At 36.9% G+C, this 19,837-nt stretch overlaps 1 protein-coding gene across 3 annotated transcripts in view; it reads left to right on the top strand.

Moving 5' to 3' along the window:
• Positions 1-13,353: 13,353 nt before the first annotated feature.
• Positions 13,354-19,837, top strand: part of LOC127618209 (tight junction-associated protein 1-like) — a 129,051-nt gene continuing 122,567 nt past the window's right edge. For all 3 annotated transcript variants that reach the window (XM_052090535.1, XM_052090534.1, XM_052090533.1), the window contains exon 1: positions 13,354-13,807. The gene's annotated coding sequence lies outside the window, so the exon portion shown is untranslated. The remainder of the gene's footprint in view (positions 13,808-19,837) is intronic.

Raw genomic sequence — 19,837 nt, 5'->3', positions numbered from 1 at the left:
ACTGAATTGCGTAACCGAGTCGGATGGTCCGGTGCAGCCACCATGACGAGCTGGGCAGTGAAAGCCATGCCTCTAAGCTCCGTGCTAGGGGCACCAAGGGGACGAGTATTTTGGACGTACCCGGCGGGGCTTCGCAGCAGTGCAGAACAGGTAACGCGGCGTTGGGAGGCGCTGTGGCGTCCCGAGGCTCTGGTGCTGAGAATAAACTCAAAGCACTTACCTTGTTCGGCGCACCCGGCAGGGGGCGGGTTCGTGACTGAAGAGGAGGTCTGATGCTGGCGTCCTCTGGACTCGTCTGAACCGGCCGGCCGGGGAACAGTCGTGGGGCTGAGGGCGGGAGCACCGCATCCTGGGAGCCGAGACTGTTGAGGCCTCAAAGCACAGTGCCATGAGAACGGCATTTGCGGGCCATGTGACCCAGAGGTAAAGGAAATAGCTCTTTTATTGGGGCAAATGAAAAAAACAAAAGATTCTCCTCCCGGCCCTCCACCGGGGGACGGAGTGGTCTTACCACCTCCGGAGCTAACTTCTTGTCCTCTGGGTCCGCTGTCTCAGGGACGCAGGTGGTAGTGCTTCCGGGACATAAGTGGAGCGCAACAGCTCTATCCACCTGGGGGATCTCTGTGTACCCATGGCGCGCTCCGCCGTCGTGGGTGGCGAGGGCGGATGAGCAGGTGGCGGTGCGACGAGTGGAGAGGGGTGCTCTCCACGAAGACGTCAGCTCATCATGTACCTCCGGGAAGAAAGGAACCGGGGGGGGGGGGGTGAGGCTGTGAGCGGCTCCCAACGCCCAAGAACCAATCGTCCAGCCGTGATGGCTGTGGGGAGGATGGAGGGTTCCAATCCAGACCCACGCTGTTGGCTGCCCGGGAAAGCATATCGGACATCTGTGCGTCGGCCTCCTCCTGGGCGTGCAAGCCCGAAGAAGGCGGCAGCCCAGAGGAGCCCTCAGCATCAGAGCCCACGCCCTCCGATGTCGCGGCGAAGTCATCTGCTTCCATCGCAAGAGGGTAGGCAGACTGGCTGTGAGGCGAGTCGCCGCCACCTCGAGCGGGGACGGGAGTCAACAAGCATGCCGGGGCGCGGGTGGTCTGAGGGGGCGTACCCGGCGGAGCTGCACCCGCTGCCATCCCCGAATCGCCTCCATCGCCAGCCGCATCGTCCTCAATCCCGTGGGAAGAAGGAGCGACGCGGGGGGCGGCTGGAGTGGCCTGCTTACGGTTGTAAGCAAGCCGCGACCGCAACGTTGTCATGGTCATGTTCTCACAATGAGAACATGAACCATCCACAAACGCAGCCTCAGTGTGATCGCTGCCCAGACACACGAGACAACGCCTGTGGCCGTCGGAAGCGGAGAGTACTCTACCGCATCCAGGAACAACACAGGGGCGGAAAGTCATCTTTATAAAGACGCATCCTTAAAAGGACGTTCAACGCCGCTGTGTTTTTGCTCTTTTAGAGGAAATTACTCTTTTAAATAAAATCACTCTTTTATGAATGAAAGAACTCGTGAGAGATCTTTCTTATCTGCAACTGTCGATGCGCTCAGGGGCAGGAAGTGCACAGCCGTGCAAACAGGAGAAAGCCGCTGTTGTGTGCCGTAGAATCCAACAGCATGCAGCAGAGGATAGCAGGAACTCGGTGTGTAAAACGCAGCAGTCTGCAAACACGACCATCGGCTCCGAAGAAATTTTCTGAATGAACTCCCGTATTTGCGCCGCTTAAATACCCGTATGTCTGGGGGCGGGACATGCAAATACTGGTTGCCAACTCTCATTGGCCTTTTTTCATAGTTCAGAGGTGAATATCGGCGCTCAAGAGAGACCCCTAGTGTCGCTTCTCTGACACAACGTGGAGAGAGCGACAGAAGGGGAACTAAGGTCATCCTTAAGTTGTTCCAACACATATGATGACAGAATAAAAAAAAATTTAATTTAAAAATTTAAAAATCTTTAATCACTTTAAAGAATGTACAACAAATACAGCCATAGTAAAGTATATACTTTACATTTTAAATTATATCGTATTTGAGCAATATCACAGGTCTTCTAAAATAACCCTGATGGCTATAACAATTGGGCAAACTAAGAGAGAAAGAGAACAGCAGCTGCAGGAGTCTGGAGTACTCTGAAAGTGATGGGTACACTTGCCATTAACGTTCTTCACTGCATTGTTCAAAGCAAAACATTTCATGTGGGTATTGTCTTTCCCTATGATGAGCTCAGCTGCACTTGTGCTACAAGCCATTGGAATGCAAGAACTGAGGGGCTTTCTTTGAGGTCTTTGTTGAGATCGACCTCTCTGCCATTGTTGCTTGTAAAAATAACCACATCATTCTTCAGAAAGCAGCTGCCTGCGCTACTGCAATCAACCAGGACAAGGAGAGACAAACTGGAGCAGCTCCCTGATTACTGATGTATGCTGATAACAGGCAGAGTTTTGCGTAATGAGCGTTAATGATTGTTTGCAGCCCTATCAATAGCCCCTGTAAGCACTACAAAGAGCCACTGCACTGAATATTTGTATAATGTAAAGAGGAGTTATGAGAGGAAACAGAGATAATAGGCAACTAATGAGGACTAAGTCAAGAGGATGATCATTTACCTCGACTGTGTTACTGGGATGAGTCTTCAGCCACTAAGTACAAAAATATGATGTATTATGTTCAGAACAGACATTTTTGGGTCAAGACCCACCATTTAAGCAAACCCCAAATTTATAATTGTAAGTATATTGTCACCAAGAATTATCTTAAGGGGTTCCTTAACCGGCTGCAGCACCTTTCTTTATTTAAGGGGTCACAAGGATTCTCTTTACATCAGAATCTCTCACAAAATAATGTCACATGATCGGTTACATGGCTCCCATTAGAAATTTACAGTATATAGGTTACAATAATAAATGGACTTGCTACTAGTTTCATTAAAAGTTATTCTGATACTTTGAAAGAGTTTGTATTTGACAATATGCAACCTCCTGCGGGGCTCAAAGTTCAGTTGTAAGAAGCGTTGATCTTCCACGGCAGACGGTACATTTGAAGTGAACTACTTATAGTATTCAAGGTATTATCAATGTCAAGGACCAAGCTTTGTTCTTACAGCAGGGTGGATATGTCTGGAATATTAATGGCTGGGTTGCATGCTTGGATAGAAGAGGCAGAAATGTGTGTTTATTTTGAACACAATACCAGAATCTATGGTGTCTAAAATATGGTGTTGTCACTTAGTTTGCTATTACATATTTAAAGGGATTTTGAATTAACACCTCTAGGTTATTTCCATCTGTTATCTATATTATCTCAAAATGTATTTTAATGGACAGAACAAGTAGTTTTATAAAGAATGTGCATCTAATTCCCTATAGTTTTCATTAGTATGTACATGACTGACCCACATATGCATTCTAGGGGGATCAAATTTAGCTCTGGGTACTTGGGTTAACATCAAATTATCACAATGTCACAATTGTTCCTACAAAGTTATGTCTTGGGGTAAGTTTAATTTTAGATACATTTAGATAAAAGAACAATTCTGTATAGCCACATACTTTAAAGTCTTTGCTACTGTACATTTCCTCCATTTATTCCCAGGATAAATTATACAGTCTAATGAACAGATGTTGACATTTATTGACAACATGCTCAATAGCAGTTTTAGCAGTACATTATCACATCGCATTATCATGTCACAATGCAAACTTGCTATTAAAATGGCTATTGTTGGCTTTTCAGCAGTAAAATAGTAAAACGAACTAATTAATTGAAAATGCTATTTATTTTTACAATGTCAAAGGTACAACATTTTAAACCATTGATTTGGCCAAAATATATTGTTCAGATAGCCTATTATATATTTTAAAGGACAAGGATAAAATTTCTATCACGAAGACTTGCAGACTTGAGTGAAATTTAAGATGACATTTATTTGATGAATATAAAACAGAAAAGTAATGTCTCTCTTTGGCGTAGGCCCCGTCTGGCGGTCCGATTATGTTGTACTCAGAACCATCATATCCTGCCGATATGAGGATAGGAGGCAGGGACAAGGAGCCTACCCCTGTGAAGGATGGGACTCAACTGGTGGTGGTGGGGTGGTGGAGGTTTTCATGTTAGCGCACTGAAACAGCAATGTGATAGATTGTAAGCAGACTTATAGAGCAACGGCTTACATGTGATTGGCTGGGAATTACCCAGCTAATGGTGCGATAATGCACAGCTGCTAGTCTTCCCGCTATATGCCCTTTAGAGCTCTTTAGAAATCTTTCCTAATGATACATTGCTGACCCTTGCCTAAATGTTTGCCGGTGTGATTTTGTTGTTTTTTGTTTCCTCAAGAGTTATTACAAAAATATAGTGGTATTGGAATTGTAATAATTTAAATTTTGAACTAGGTTTTTTGAAACAAACATGAAACTGCAAGTGAAAAAAAGCATTTGTTACCAAAATCAATTAGTTCCTGAAATACAGCTCTTGTGCCAACTTTCCTGTGTGACAATTAAGATATTGTTGTTAGCCATTTGACAGCCTATCATAGGCCTGAATGCGTAGAGGCTGACTGTATCATCCTTCTTGGTTCACATAAGGCAGAGAGCTCTACTGTGCTTCTCCATGCATTGGCAGAGCAGTGGTCTAAGCACATAACTGGTAATCTGGTGATCAGAAGGACATTGGTTCAAGCCCCACAGCCACCACCATTGTGTCCTTGAGCAAGGCACTTAACTCCAGGTTGCTCCAGGGGGATTGTCCCTGTAATAAGTGCATTTTAAGTCGCTTTGGATAAAAGCGTCTGCCAAATGCATAAATGTAAATGTAAATGTAAATTTATGGTTCAGAATTTTGGCACCCATTCACTTGCATTGTGAGGACCTACAGAGCTGAAATATTCTTCTAAAAATCCTAATTTGTGTTCTGCAGAAGAAAGAAAGTCATTCACATCTGGGATGGCATGAGGGTGAGTAAATGATGAGAGAATTTTCATTTTTGGGTGAACTATCCCTTTAAGTAGATTTTACTTAATTTTATACCATTAAGATTTACTTTATGAAAAATACAAATTAAGTAAATCTTACTAGTAATTATGTTCAGAAAGTAAGCGTATGTTATTAGAAGGATGTTTAGATATTCTTATTGGAAAACAAGACAAAAATACTGATTACAAAAATATTTTTTGCAGTGTCTTGAGTAAAGGATTTGCTTAACTGTGCAAGCTTCATGATCATGTAAGACCACAGGTGTTTAAAATGAATAATGCACAGGCCTGGTGCTTTGAAATCTTTTGAAGTCTCTCATGAAATGCAAATGTTTTCCTCACCGGCCTTTCAATACAAGCAAGGAGGCGGTCTGAGGTAAGCAGAGCATGACCCCTTTAGAAGCATATGCTTTTTGCCAGCTGTTCTGGGGTCAGGTGTTTGCCTCTTTGTAACAGATCGGTTCAGCATTAGTATTCAACCTACTACTGACACTGGTTGTCAGATGAAGGGCCTCTTGTCAGGGGAAAAGTAAGACAACAGCACCTCACCTGACGGAGGGATGTGTTTCCTCAGGGAATTTATTTTTCCTTAAAATGCTCTGTTACACCCAAACAGTGTGGGAAAAACGTTTTATCACCTCACTGCACTGCAAATTTAAAGAAATAGTAGTGTGGCTCTTTTCATGCAACATTAGTTCATAATGACCATCCTGTATCTTTAAAAATGACCTTTTAGAGGAGCAAAAGAAGTCAGTTGTGGCATTGTCTACTGTTATGACTCTCAGTTAAACCAATGAGTCTGTGTTTCTCAATAACTTTAGGCCAGATCTCAGCTCAATTTCATTTTTAGAGTTAACTACAAAAACATTTAGCAGAGCCTCTCATGGCAATGAGACATACTAGCACCCTTGACTGCCATCTGGTGCTGAAATTTCTCACCACAAGATATTGTGTTGAGGCCTCAATTTGAATGGTAATGTTCAACATGTAAATAGGGTTTCCACCAGGGTCAGAAATGAACAGGGACTTGGGCAGGGGCGTTTCTAGGGTCAGTGGACATTCGGGGCTCAGCCCAGTACGCTTTGATATATAAGGCCACCTTTGATCAAATATAGAAATATAAAACACTTTATAATAAAAGTTTAAAATGTTACATCTGTGGGGTGTCATTTATGTAATTAGTATTACTGAAACTAAAGATAAAATGTCCCATCTACCTTTGTCTCTGATATGCTCAGAAATCAAAGATCAGAAATGGAGCACTTTTAATACTATGCATTTTAAAACATGGTTTAAAAAACACTACTATGGCCCGTTTGCCTTTCCGTAGTTCACCGCACATGGTGTACAATTAACAGTTTTATAGCTAATTGTTAATTCGTCAGGTGTTTTTAACTTTGTTTAGAAGATCTATGCTAAAACACGTGCCTATTAGAGAAAAGAGTTTAGCAACAAAATGCAAATGTCCTGGCTTATGACTTAAAGTTTGCAAACGTGTATTACTTTTGTTTTAAGGGTTATTATATATCTAAATATTTGAAACTGACCAGAGTAATATTGATAATGGCATCTTATGTTGTTAGCTGCAGTTTATATACTGCATATACCTCTGGTTTACTGTCTCCAGCCTAAAGCTGCTCTGGAACAACACGTTAACTTGCCCGATCACAGTCTACCTGGGTCAGCTGAGTGACGCTGCAGCTGCCTGAACCATGAGGAGGTTTTGCTGCTTCTTCATCCTTTTCCTCATCTGACAAATTGTGTGGTGTGTGTTTTTTAACACTTAACTGTTGGGTATCCATTTCTGATCGCTTTATTTCTCCAATACACTCCGCTTTCCGTCTCTCATTCAAATACGTGAGGGCGATGGATGCACACGGCACTGTCTCTTTCGCTGTTTAGACCAGCATACTAGCAGCACAATGCTCTTACTAGTTCGGCCGTATCTGCAGTTGGGGAGTAACAGAATGCATGTAAGGGGATTACGTATTTAAAATACAAAATATTAGTAACTGTATTTCACTTTTGTTACAATTTAAATAATTGGTAATTAGAATACAGTTACATTCAAAAAAGTATTTTGATTACTGTAGAGATTACTTTGCATTTTATTGTCATTTCTTTTTCATTTAATTTAGTCCTTTCAGATGGAAAACATTTATACATATAAATGATGCGATCCAAAGTGCATTTGAACAGCGATGAAACACTTTCTTATGATGTGTTACATTCATACGAGCAGACCAAGTATGTTTGAAGTAAGTTTGGAGCAGAAGAAATAGAAATAAACCTTGTTTAAATTATCAGATTTACGCTAAGCTAAAATGCTATTTCTAGCCATTTTACATGCACATGTTACCAGACACGATCATATTGTTTTATCAAGAAAATTCACGTTGGATCATAATTTCTTTTTTTCTAGTAGGACCTTTGATGTTAGTGCAAAAAGCGTATTCTTGATAATAATTTTTTTATTGTAAACATTTTCTTCAAGTAAAAATATCTGAAAATCCTTAAAACAAGATCAGTTAGATTTTTTTTCTTGTTTTAGAAACAACACTGCAGAAGATATTTAGGTTTTTCTTATTGAACTGTAAAGTAAGTAAGTAAAAGTTTATTTATATAGCACCTTTCACAGGTATAAGGCCACAAAGTGCTTCACAACTAAAACATTTATATCATAAAATACACACAATAAAAGCATATACAGTACATGATCATATCAACCCACAAGCAGCTAATTAAAAGCCTGAACAAATAAATGGGTCTTTAGTCTGCATTTGAAGGCATCAACAGAGTCAAGAGAGCGCATAGACGGTGGGAGGTCATTCCACAACCTAGAGGCAACAGCCTGAAAAGATCGGTCACCTCTAGTACGATAGCGAGTGCGTGGAACCATCAACAGGTTCTGATCCACAGACCTCAAAGCACGCACAGGAGTATAACGCTGAATCAAGTCACTAATGTAGGGAGGTGCCTGACCATGCAAAGCTCTGAAAACTAAAACCAGAATTTTAAAATGTATCCTATAAGACACTGGTAGCCAGTGAAGTTCTTTTTGGATAGGGGATATATGAGACCTCCTATTTGTACGTGTTAAAATTCTGGCTGCAGAGTTTTGCAGTAATTGCAGTCGAGAGAGCTCCTTCTGGTTTAGGCATGAAAATAAACTATTGCAATAGTCTAAACGCAAAGACACAAAGGCATGAATGATAAGCTCCAAATAATTTTGTGAAACCATATTTCTAAGTTTCGAGATTTTCCTTAGTTGAAAGAAGCAGTTTCTCGTCAGCTGCTTGCAGTGATGCACTAATGACATGTCTTTTTCCAGGATAACTCCCAAATTTCTAAGTCTTGGCTTAGCAGACTGGCCTCACCCAAGTATTGTTTAATCCCAGGGATTGCAACCTCTGGGGCAATGATCAGTGTTTCTGTTTTGTCTGCATTTAGCTGCAGGGAGTTATCACTTAGCCATTTTTTTTATTTCCACAAGACAAAGGAGCAAGGAGTTTAACTTACAGATATCTGACGGCTTAAAGCAGCAGTAAAGTTGGATATCATCAGCAAACAAGTGAAAAGAAACATCACTGAACCTTTGTATGATCTTTCCCAACGGGATCAAATACAACAAAAATAAAACAGGACCCAGTACGGAGCCTTGAGGCACTCCACAGAGCAAGGCCGCAGACTCAGACCTAATTTGGTTAGCTGTAACACTGAAACTACGCCCAGATAAATATGAAGTGAACCACTGCAGAACTGACCCTGACAGCCCTACTTGGTCCCTTAATCTTTTCAGCAAAACCTGGTGGTCGACGGTATCAAAGGCTGAGGACAGATCCAAGAGAACCAGAACAGTGTGTTTTCCAGAATCAGCAGACATCATAATGTCATTTAACACTTTCAGTAAAGCCGTTTCTGTATAGTGTTGTTTACGAAAACCTGACTGAAACGGCTCATGAATGTTACTTTTGTCCAGGAAAAATGTCAACTGTTCGCAGACTACCTTCTCAATGATCTTGGATAAAAATGGGAGCTTAGAAATAGGCCTAAAACTATTAAAATCCGACGGGTCCAAACCTGCCTTCTTTAGTAACGGTTTCACTATAGCATGCTTAAAAGCATCTGGAAAAACGCCAGTAGACAGCGAGAGGTTAACCATTTTAGTTACACAAGGGCCAATTTCTTCAAACACTTTTTGGAATAATCTAAAAGGGATGACGTCCGATGAACAGGAAGATGGCTTCATCCTGGTCACCAATTTGGAAATATCAGCAATCGTCACGGTCCTAAAAGTTGACCACTTGCTGGAGACTGGTTGAAAACTCTACTGGCAGAGTTTTTATAGTCAAAACAAGTGAAAAATTCTACCAGTGCTGAAGAAGTAATTCAAAGTATTTAGAATACCTTACTGACCTTGTGTAATCTAATGGAATATGTAACATTAGTATGTAGTGGAATACATTTCAAAAGTAACCCTCCCAACACTGCGTATCTGTGTATTGCAGAAACAGTAAGAGTTGTATGGTTGTTTGCTATTGTGAACACAGCCGTCCGAGCACAACGGTAGCTCTCTGCTCGTGTTAAAACTGTGGAGTGGCGATGCCAGAGCTCCTTGCAACTAAAAGGAAAAAAATAGACGCATGGTACGGGAATGAGGGAGAAAGAGTTCATTGCTAGAGAAAAATTATTCGATTATCGACAAAATGCCCCTGTAATAAATTCCTGTGTGCTTTATTTGTAACATCTGATTTATTTCTTAATACTCTAAGACTAGGTATACAGTACATATGTTTGCATAAAATATAAGATATAATTATTCAGATTGAGAATTAATGTTAATACATTGATTATTGGTTATTACACTGGTTTGTTAGCACGTTTTACTCTACACCAGGTGATTTCAAACTGGGGTCCAGGAGCCCCCAGGAGGCCTCAAGGGGGTTTTAGGGGGTCAGCAAAAACATTTAGAGAAAAAGAGTTAAAAAAATCAAAAAACAAAAAGTAGTTAAAAGTAAAAAACAAAATGTCAACACTATTTGAAATGATTATGGTTTCATTCTAAAAACATGGGCTTAATCACACCATATTTATTTTGTAAGAAATAAGGTTTGTACTTCACTATTCTATTTAAAGCTGTTTTGAAAAAAATATTTGTTGTGAAAACTGCTGTACAGATATATTTTAATTTAATTGAAAACATTTTCTTCAGGTTTAGACATCTTAAATGACATTAATAGAAAAAGACAAACTGTCAAATTAATAAAAAATATTTATTTTCAATATAAAATGAAATTGATAAATTTTGCTTTAGTACAATGACACTATAAAAGCCAGTTTTTTTTATTTATTTAGCAGACAAAAATGTCACTATAATACCATCATGTTTACTCTTTCTCACACAGGGGGTCGTCCCACTCAAGGGGATTGTCATATTTGGAGTACTTGGCATTAAAAGGTTTGAACCCTTGGCATACTGTATGAATATGGAGATCATTCAGTAGCCAACATCAAATGGTATCAAAGGATTGTACCATGAGGCTACAAGCACAGTACTTTTATGGTCTCTCTCTGAGTGTGCAACTCTTTGCTTTAATTATTAAAATATAAGCCAACACAATATGATTTTTAGAAATAAATGCATCGTTTGTGGGCAGGAATATTCCGGTAAAACTTGACAATAAGGTTCCATTTGTTAACATTAGTTAACAACATAAGTTAGTTAACAACATTAGTTAACAACATTAGTTAACAACATAAGTTAGTTAACAACATTAGTTAACAACATAAGTTAGCAACATTAGTTAACAACAACATTAGTTAACAACAACATTAGTTAACAACATAAGTTAGCAACATTAGTTAACAACAACATTAGTTAACAACAACATTAGTTAACAACATTAGTTAATATTAGTTAACAACAACATTAGTTAACAACATTAGTTAATATTAGTTAACAACAACATTAGTTAACAACATTAGTTAATATTAGTTAACAACAACATTAGTTAACAACATAAGTTAACAACATAAGTTAGTTAACAACAACATTAGTTAACAACATTAGCTAATATTAGTTAACAACAATGTTAACAACATTAGTTAACAACAACATTAGTTAACAACAATGTTAACAACATTAGTTAACAACAACATTAGTTAACAAAATAAGTTAACAACATTAGTTAACAACAACATTAGTTAACAAAATAAGTTAACAACATAAGTTAGTTAACAACAACATTAGTTAACAACTATTAGTTAACAATAACATTAGTTAACAACAATTAGTTAACAACTATTAGTTAACAACAACATTAGTTAACAACATTAGTTAATAACATTAGTTAACAACAACATTAGTTAACAACATTAGTTAATAACATTAGTTAACAACAACATTAGTTAACAACATATAGTTATCAACATTAGTTAGTATTAGTTAACAACAACATTAGTTAACAACATTAGCTAATATTAGTTAACAACAACATTAGTTAACAACATTAGTTAATATTAGTTAACAACAACATTAGTTAACAACATAAGTTAACAACATAAGTTAGTTAACAACAACATTAGTTAACAACATTAGCTAATATTAGTTAACAACAACATTAGTTAACAACATTAGTTAATATTAGTTAACAACATTAGTTAACAACAACATTAGTTAACAACATTAGTTAATATTAGTTAACAACAACATTAGTTAACAACATTAGTTAATATTAGTTAACAACAACATTAGTTAACAACATTAGTTAATATTAGTTAACAACAACATTAGTTAACAACATTAGTTAATATTAGTTAACAACAACATTAGTTAACAACATTAGCTAATATTAGTTAACAACAATGTTAACAACATTAGTTAACAACAACATTAGTTAACAACAATGTTAACAACATTAGTTAACAACAACATTAGTTAACAACAATGTTAACAACATTAGTTAACAACAACAGTAGTTAACAACAATGTTAACAACATTAGTTAACAACAACATTAGTTAACAAAATAAGTTAACAACATTAGTTAATAACAAAATTAGTTAATATTAGTTAACAACAACATTAGTTAACAACATTAGTTAATATTAGTTAACAACAACATTAGTTAACAACATTAGTTAATATTAGTTAACAACATTAGTTAACAACATTAGTTAATATTTGTTAACAACAGCATTAGTTAACAACATTAGTTAACAACATTAGTTAACAACATTAGTTAATATTAGTTAAAACAACATTAGTTAACAACATAAGTTAACAACATAAGTTAGTTAACAACATAAGTTAGTTAACAACATTAGTTAATATTAGTTAACAACAATGTTAACAACATTAGTTAACAACAACATTAGTTAACAACAATAGTTAATATTAGTTAACAACAATGTTAACAACATTAGTTAACAACAACATTAGTTAACAACATTAGTTAATATTTGTTAACAACAGCATTAGTTAACAACATTAGTTAACAACATTAGTTAATATTAGTTAAAACAACATTAGTTAACAACATAAGTTAACAACATAAGTTAGTTAACAACATAAGTTAGTTAACAACATTAGTTAATATTAGTTAACAATAATGTTAACAACATTAGTTAACAACAACATTAGTTAACAACATTAGTTAACAACATTAGTTAACAACATTAGTTAACAACATAAGTTAACAACATTATTTAACAACATTAGTTAACAACAACATTAGTTAACAACATTAGTTAACAACATAAGTTAAAAACATTAGTTAACAACAACATTAGTTAAAAACATTATTTAACAACATTAGTTAACAACAACATTAGTTAACAAAATTAGTTAACAACATTAGTTAACAACATTAGTTAACAACAACATTAGTTAACAACATTATTTAACAACAACATTAGTTAACATCATAAGTTAACAACATTAGTTAACATCATAAGTTAACAACATTAGTTAACAACATAAGTTAACATGAACTAACAATGAACAATATGTTTAAAACATTCATTAATCGTGGTTAATTTAAACAGATAGGCTATTAATTTTTTTTAATAAAAAATTGTATTTGTTAATATTAGTTAATGCACTATTAACTAACACAACCTAATAGTGAACAATTGTATTCCTATTATTTTTTGTATTTATTTTATTTTATTAACAAACATTTATTAAGACTAATAAACACTGTATGTATATATATATATATATATATATATATATATATATATATATATATATATATATATATATATATATATATTGTTCATTAATATTAAATATTAATTTATTAGCTATAACTAATGCCAACGAATGCAACCTTATTGTAAAGTGTTGCCTAACTATTTTATTTGCCAGCTCCTAAGATCTAAATTTAAGATTTTAAATGACGTTCTCTTAAAACAGTGGTTTAGGTTTAATTCTGTATGCATTGCTAAAGTTGCATCACTCAGTTCGCGTCCACCTGCTGTCTGATCTCAATATACCAACACTTGAGGACACGTTGCGAATGCGTCGCGATTCCTGAGGATTACCCAGCGTGCCCCGCGGGAAAGATGGCGCTGGACGGGATCAGATGGAGATAAACTTTACCCGAAATCTGGAACAGCCGTTATCTGCACCTGCGATCAGCAATATCACTTCACCTGCTCACCAAGAGATAACGGCACGAGGACGAAGGGTTGGCGGTGGCGCGTGAAGGTGCTCGCGGGGAGATTTTAACGGACGTGAGTCAGCGAGGAAAAAGAAGGAAAAGCGGGCAAAGTTTATTCCGATTGAGCAAGAGTCAAGATCGATCTCGGGCTTCGACTGCAGAAAATCCATCAGAGGTAGGCAAGAAGTTGATAAATATGCACCTCTGACACACTCGTCCATTCTGATCAGGTGTTATGAAAGGTATTTTTCACATATTGGCAGTCAATCACCATTGAGATGAACTGATAAACACACCCAGCAGTGCTGTACTAAACCTAAACATGCAATCAGACCTGTGCTGTGCTTCTCGGTCGTCGTTATATCCTCAGAGCACTGATCGGATAACAGATTAGTGAAGGTTACTGTTCTTAAAAGTGCCGATGTCAGTGATTATCGTGCATATTTACTCGGAGACAGTCATGTCTATGGGCAGTGAAAATAAGCCCCTAGGCAATGTTGTCTGTTAAATGTCTCCTCCCTGTTTAATGTCTCCTCCATGGTTTGTGAATTTGAAACAATTATTGTAACAATTATAATTATTGAATGTCATTTATTTCTGCATACACCGTTAAATCAGTGCTGTCAGCTAGATCCGGTTTGTCAAGCGATTCCGAAACACAATCGTGTGTAGTACACGACCGTTTCTGCGGGTTAATCTGTTCTAGATGATAACCTAGATACTTTTATCCAAATGTCCTAGCGTGGAAATGTAGGAGATTAAAGCGGAAAGCATCTGTGATATTTCTACGAATAATCGCAGTTATGCTGAAATAAATCCACGAGGTCATGATGCGCACAGAATACTTGAGGAACCTGTGTTTACAGATCATCCTGATGTCAGTTTCGTGAGCAATATATGCTCGATACTGATCTTTAAAATCATATAAATGCATTGCAACTAATATGTCCTCTTACAATGTGTGATGTGTACCGATGAAGCAAGTCAATCGCAGCATGTGCCGCGTCAGCTTTGTCTAAGAGATTGCAAGTTCTTATCGATTAAAGTAATACAACTGAGCAGGAATTGTGCTGTGGAGTCCTTTCTGAACCAATCAAGGAAGTGTCTTTGGAGGTCACCTGTATGTTATTATAATGTTCATCATTAGTTTTATCAGCCCCAGCATGCAACATAATGCACAGACCTATTTGCGTAGCTGCCAATGTTGATATAAGACAGTAGCATCATTAATCCAGCTCTGTGTAAAGCAGATCAGCATCCTGATGTCGTTGACTTCTCTGTCTGTGTCTTGCCCAAAATGCTGCCTTGGTACCTTTACAAATAGCTCTGTTCAGTACCATGGTACAGTTTTTGTATTAGATGAAAATAACTAGAGGTCCATTTATAACTTTTTTAATGGCCAGTATCAGTGCAGATATCTAAAAAGCAGGGTGGCGGATTTAATGCAGATTTAGTCATAATTCAATTTAATGATAGCAAATAAGATGTGCACAAAATCGCTGGACTTAAATACTTTTAACACTTAGCTGTGAGTACATTTTGCAATTGACACTCAGGGGCTGTTCAGGGCTGAAATCTTTTAGATTTTAAGATGCTAAAAAAAATCTATTGCACTAGTAAAAACTTTAATTCTTTATAAAAAAATGGCATCATTACTATGCCATTAATATGCCATTTATTTACATTACTGATATCAAAAATGGAATTGAAACTGGTAATATATATATATATTAGTTCCAATTTCACATATCAGCTATGATTTTCTTACTGGTAAAAATTATGTTGTTTGATATCAATATTTACATTGTTAGTAGAGCAAATGTCCATTCCTGGTATCAACAATCACCATCAGTGCCCCTAAAGGCGTTCATTTTGAATGGCCCATTGGTGACTTTGAGCATGCAAAATTACTTTGGACTCCACAACGGAAAGGATCTGATGTGTCGCTTGAGGGCTTCTGGGTTTAATAAATTATATATCACAAATAATTGTGATATTGCAAGTCAGATTCGCAGGTCAGAGTTCACCAAACTTGTATTTGTCCCCAGCAAAAGTTCTTCGCATGGCCTTGCGTTTCCGGTTTGCCCTGTTTGAAAGGGAATGAGTGGAGCATGAAGTGTGGAGTGGCCGCTATTTTAACTGGCTAAGATGGCACAGTTGTTAATAATCTCAGTCTAAAAATGGCTAAAGAGCAGACCAATAATCTGCCCGTCTGAAATTTTGTCCCATCACTGGTAATAACATGGGACAAAATAACCATACCATGCAGTATGAATGATTTCCAAGGATCATGTTACTATTCAGGGCTCCAGACTGCGAGTAAAATGGTCCTAAATGCTAAAAAGAAAATGATTGCAACAGCAATTTAAAATCTAGTCGCAATTGGTGACCGTCGGGATGTGTGCTTTCATTGCGGTTTCATCCGATATCAACTCATGAGTTATTGAATGCATCTTTAGACAGTCCCTCCAGGATTTGCGATTGCAAGAAATTCAAAATTCTTGACTAAACTTTCGCGGTACCGCAGAGAGCACACATGCATCACAGTAAGCATTTAAGTTAGTCACCCTGTATGCTGAAATGAGACACACACACACACAAAAAATTTTATTAGAATTTGAAGTGCTTAATACAGTAGGCTATGGAACTAAAAATGGCAATTTATGCTGACCATTGTATGCTGAAAGTAAATGTTCATAATTTTGTTTTACTGATATAAAAAGGTCACACATAGGTGTAAATATGTATTTTTTTTAAACATTTATGGAATTTAAATGAGTACATAAATGCTCAAAAATATGAACGTTAATGTATTTGTTCTAGGGGTGTAACGGTTTGAATTTCTCACAGTTCGGTTTGTATCACAGTTCAAGGGTCACGGTTTAATAGAATAATCTATTTTTAGTAAACACTTCAACAGGATTGCCCTTAAATGATAATCATTGTTTTACAACTCTAACCATAGTTTAATCATGGCATTTGTAGTAAAATCCTAGTAACCACAATATAAACATGGTTACTGTCATGGTTACAATATATTGTAAAATCATGGTTACTATATAGAAACTACAGTATTACTGTTATAAAACCATGGTTAATTGTATCAGAACCATCATTTTTTGCTCAGAAAACCATGGTGACATCAGTCATGGTTTCTTAAAAATGAACCATGGTTTTACTATAGTAATATTAGTCAGGGTCCTTAACTAAATGTTTTTTTCTACTAAATCAACATTTTAATGTAATACCTGCACTAATACGCTACATGCATCAACATAAAGTGCACTTCAAACTCATCTCAACATATGAAATATACTGACAATATACATCACTCTTGAAGGAATAACCTTGCTATTGGAATGCATATGAGAAGGGATGTTGTGATAATGCTGCTTGAGTATTTTAATCATACATGGAAATCCCACATGACCACCCCAAGCCCTTTAGTTGTTTCATGTCTGTCCGAATTAGCCTGCTTAAAAATGGAATGGTGCGGTTTCGGCTCACCTGCTGCTCTTTCCCTGGGGAATGTCAGCGTAAATGATTAATCATGAATCAATGTATTACTATAACGGCATCTTAATGACATTTATCAAATCACATTATTGACGCTCGTGATGAATTACAGTCACGAGATGAAACGGGTAGAACTTGTGTGCACGTTTTAAATAAACCCTTGAATTATTGATATATATTACCTGTATACGGTACGTGGGTCGAGCGATGTCTGCAAACCGTGCCTGTTTTGTAAAAGTCTTTTTATCATTGCTGTTGTAATTGACTGCAAAAAGAAAATGTTCCCAGAAAGGAAAAACGCAAGGGGCTTCTCTATCAGCATTTCGTTTTCTCCACATGCCATTTTCCTTTTCAACACTTGCAGAACAGTGATGTCATCAAGTTGACCCACGTGAAACAAAGGCTGCACATATCCTTTTACAGGTGCATTAGTCTGTTTGACACTTTGTTTTCTTGATCAAAACTTGTGTTCCAGATGTGTGTCATTAAACGTTAGGTGAAACTGCCAATGCTTCCCGTACCGTGGGTGGCGAACCGTATGTTTTTTTTACCGAGAACTGTTACACCCTTAATTTGTTCGTATGGCCAGACACCAGATTTAAATATCAGCCAGTGTAATAATGGCAACAGGCCTAATTATTGAATTCACTTTTGTGTTTTTAGTTTACAGATGTTTTTGTACAACTATTTTAACCTTCGATAACTTTTCTTGCATTCTCTGAGGCAGACAATTTTAATACACAAGTAAATTAGGTTCTTCCAATAACCAGAGGTTTCACATTTAGGTATGGTATTTTTGTGTTGAATTATTTTACATTTTTTGCTTGCTAACTACATTTTCAGTTATTATGGGCTAAGATATTTACAGTACATGCAATTGCATTTACAATGTAATTAACACCAACACAGAGGTATATAATGATGATTTGTGAGTTTTCACGGCAAAACAACCCCAAAATAAATCTGCAAATTGCATCGGAAAATATGAGAAAAGCCGCAGCAAATACAGAAATATTGGGCCGCAGAAATAAGGAAAAAATCCTAGTGGGACTGTTTAGAACACCAGTGTTTCTCGTGCCACTTTTCACCCTTACTTCTGGGATTTTTGAGGCCGATACCGATTTTAGAGGGGGAAAATTCACAGATTACTGATATGGTGGCCGAAATAGTTAATTTGAGCTGGAATAAAAAACAGACTTTTTCTATGTGGATTCTGCACCGATTTTGCACAGATATGACTATAAAAAGGTACTCAGAAGGCTGCTTTCATAAACAAATATTTTTATCAAACAATATTTGACATTATTTTTATACATTGTAAACACTGGAAAAAGTAAAAAATTTCCCTCTGAAATTAAGTGGAGTGGAAGTATAATGTAATAGAAAATGCCATGATAATAGTCAAGTAAATTACAAGCACCTCTAAATTGTACTAAAGTACAGTTTTCTTATCAAAACATCATCAGCAATATTTCACTGGTGTAACAAAACAGTCACAAACAATAACTCATGGTTCGCTGCTGCCGAGTCGGTGTTATACTGTATTCCGGTGGAAAACCAGACTTTTAAATATTACATTTTGTAAATGCAATGACTGGAATTGTTTGGTTGAAAGGGGTACCAAACTGTGAATCCTGAACAAGACAGTTTGGTGAATACATGTTTGCACATTAGATTCCACTCAGCTGACAAGGTATGAAAGTAGCTACATGGTTAGCTATTTAGCTATAAGCTTGTTGGCACGGAGAGTAAAAGACGGACATTATATACATTCCAGCATTGCATCTCACCAACTAGGAAACAATGTAGCGTAACATCAACACTCAACAGACACAATCCACCAGCGCATTGTTGTCTGCTAAGCTGCAAAAAGATGCTCTGGTGTTTACCTTTCAATCTGTTACATTACTGACAAACTATAGCAGCAAACAGATGTGATAAACATGGGTGACATGGTTGTCAGGGACAGAGTTAACGTTATATTAGTTATATTGAAAAGAGAAAATGATAGTCATTGTTTATTAACTTTCCAGTATGTATTTCACAAACTAGTTAGACACTTACCATGAAGACACCGCTTGACTCCGCACTGTCTGCAGAACCACCGTCAGCTCCGCACTGTATACAATGGAGTTGGAGCGTGCTCTGCTGGACAAAGTATGCTTTGACATCAATTCTAAATCACCCAAGCTTTGAGGGGGCTATGCCATCTGTTGCAGGACTCCCTGTTCTTCTATTCTAATCTTTTCTATTTGCAAAAATAATGTTTGTGAGTCTAACATTTATATTTCCTATTGACACACTAAAGCTGAATATATAAATAGCCATCTTAAGACAAATGCTTTTGTGAAACATCTTGGTGTATAGTCAGTATTGTATATGTAATTTATTTGTGATGCGAGATCCAGCTTTTGATATTTAGGACCATTGAGGGACTCGAACACAGCTATTAATGTGCAAACATTCACTGTTGCTCAAGAAGGCAACACTACTCTATGAATACTATACTTTATAAAAAATACCTCTTATGTAGATTCTGTTGGGCAGTACTAACTAAAAAAAATTATTTTTATCTCTTATATTTGTATAAATTCTGAAAAGGGTGTGAAAACTTGTGAGACAAAAGGGGAATGCAAATTTGAGCACTCAACTATACAGTATATATATTAAACACACGATTAATGAGCTA

The sequence above is a fragment of the Xyrauchen texanus genome, chromosome 24 (assembly GCF_025860055.1).
Source record: "Xyrauchen texanus isolate HMW12.3.18 chromosome 24, RBS_HiC_50CHRs, whole genome shotgun sequence".
NCBI classification, from domain to species: Eukaryota; Metazoa; Chordata; class Actinopteri; order Cypriniformes; family Catostomidae; genus Xyrauchen; species Xyrauchen texanus.
The sequence above is the reverse complement of the archived record's forward strand: the minus strand, read 5'-3'. Positions and strand labels throughout refer to the sequence as shown.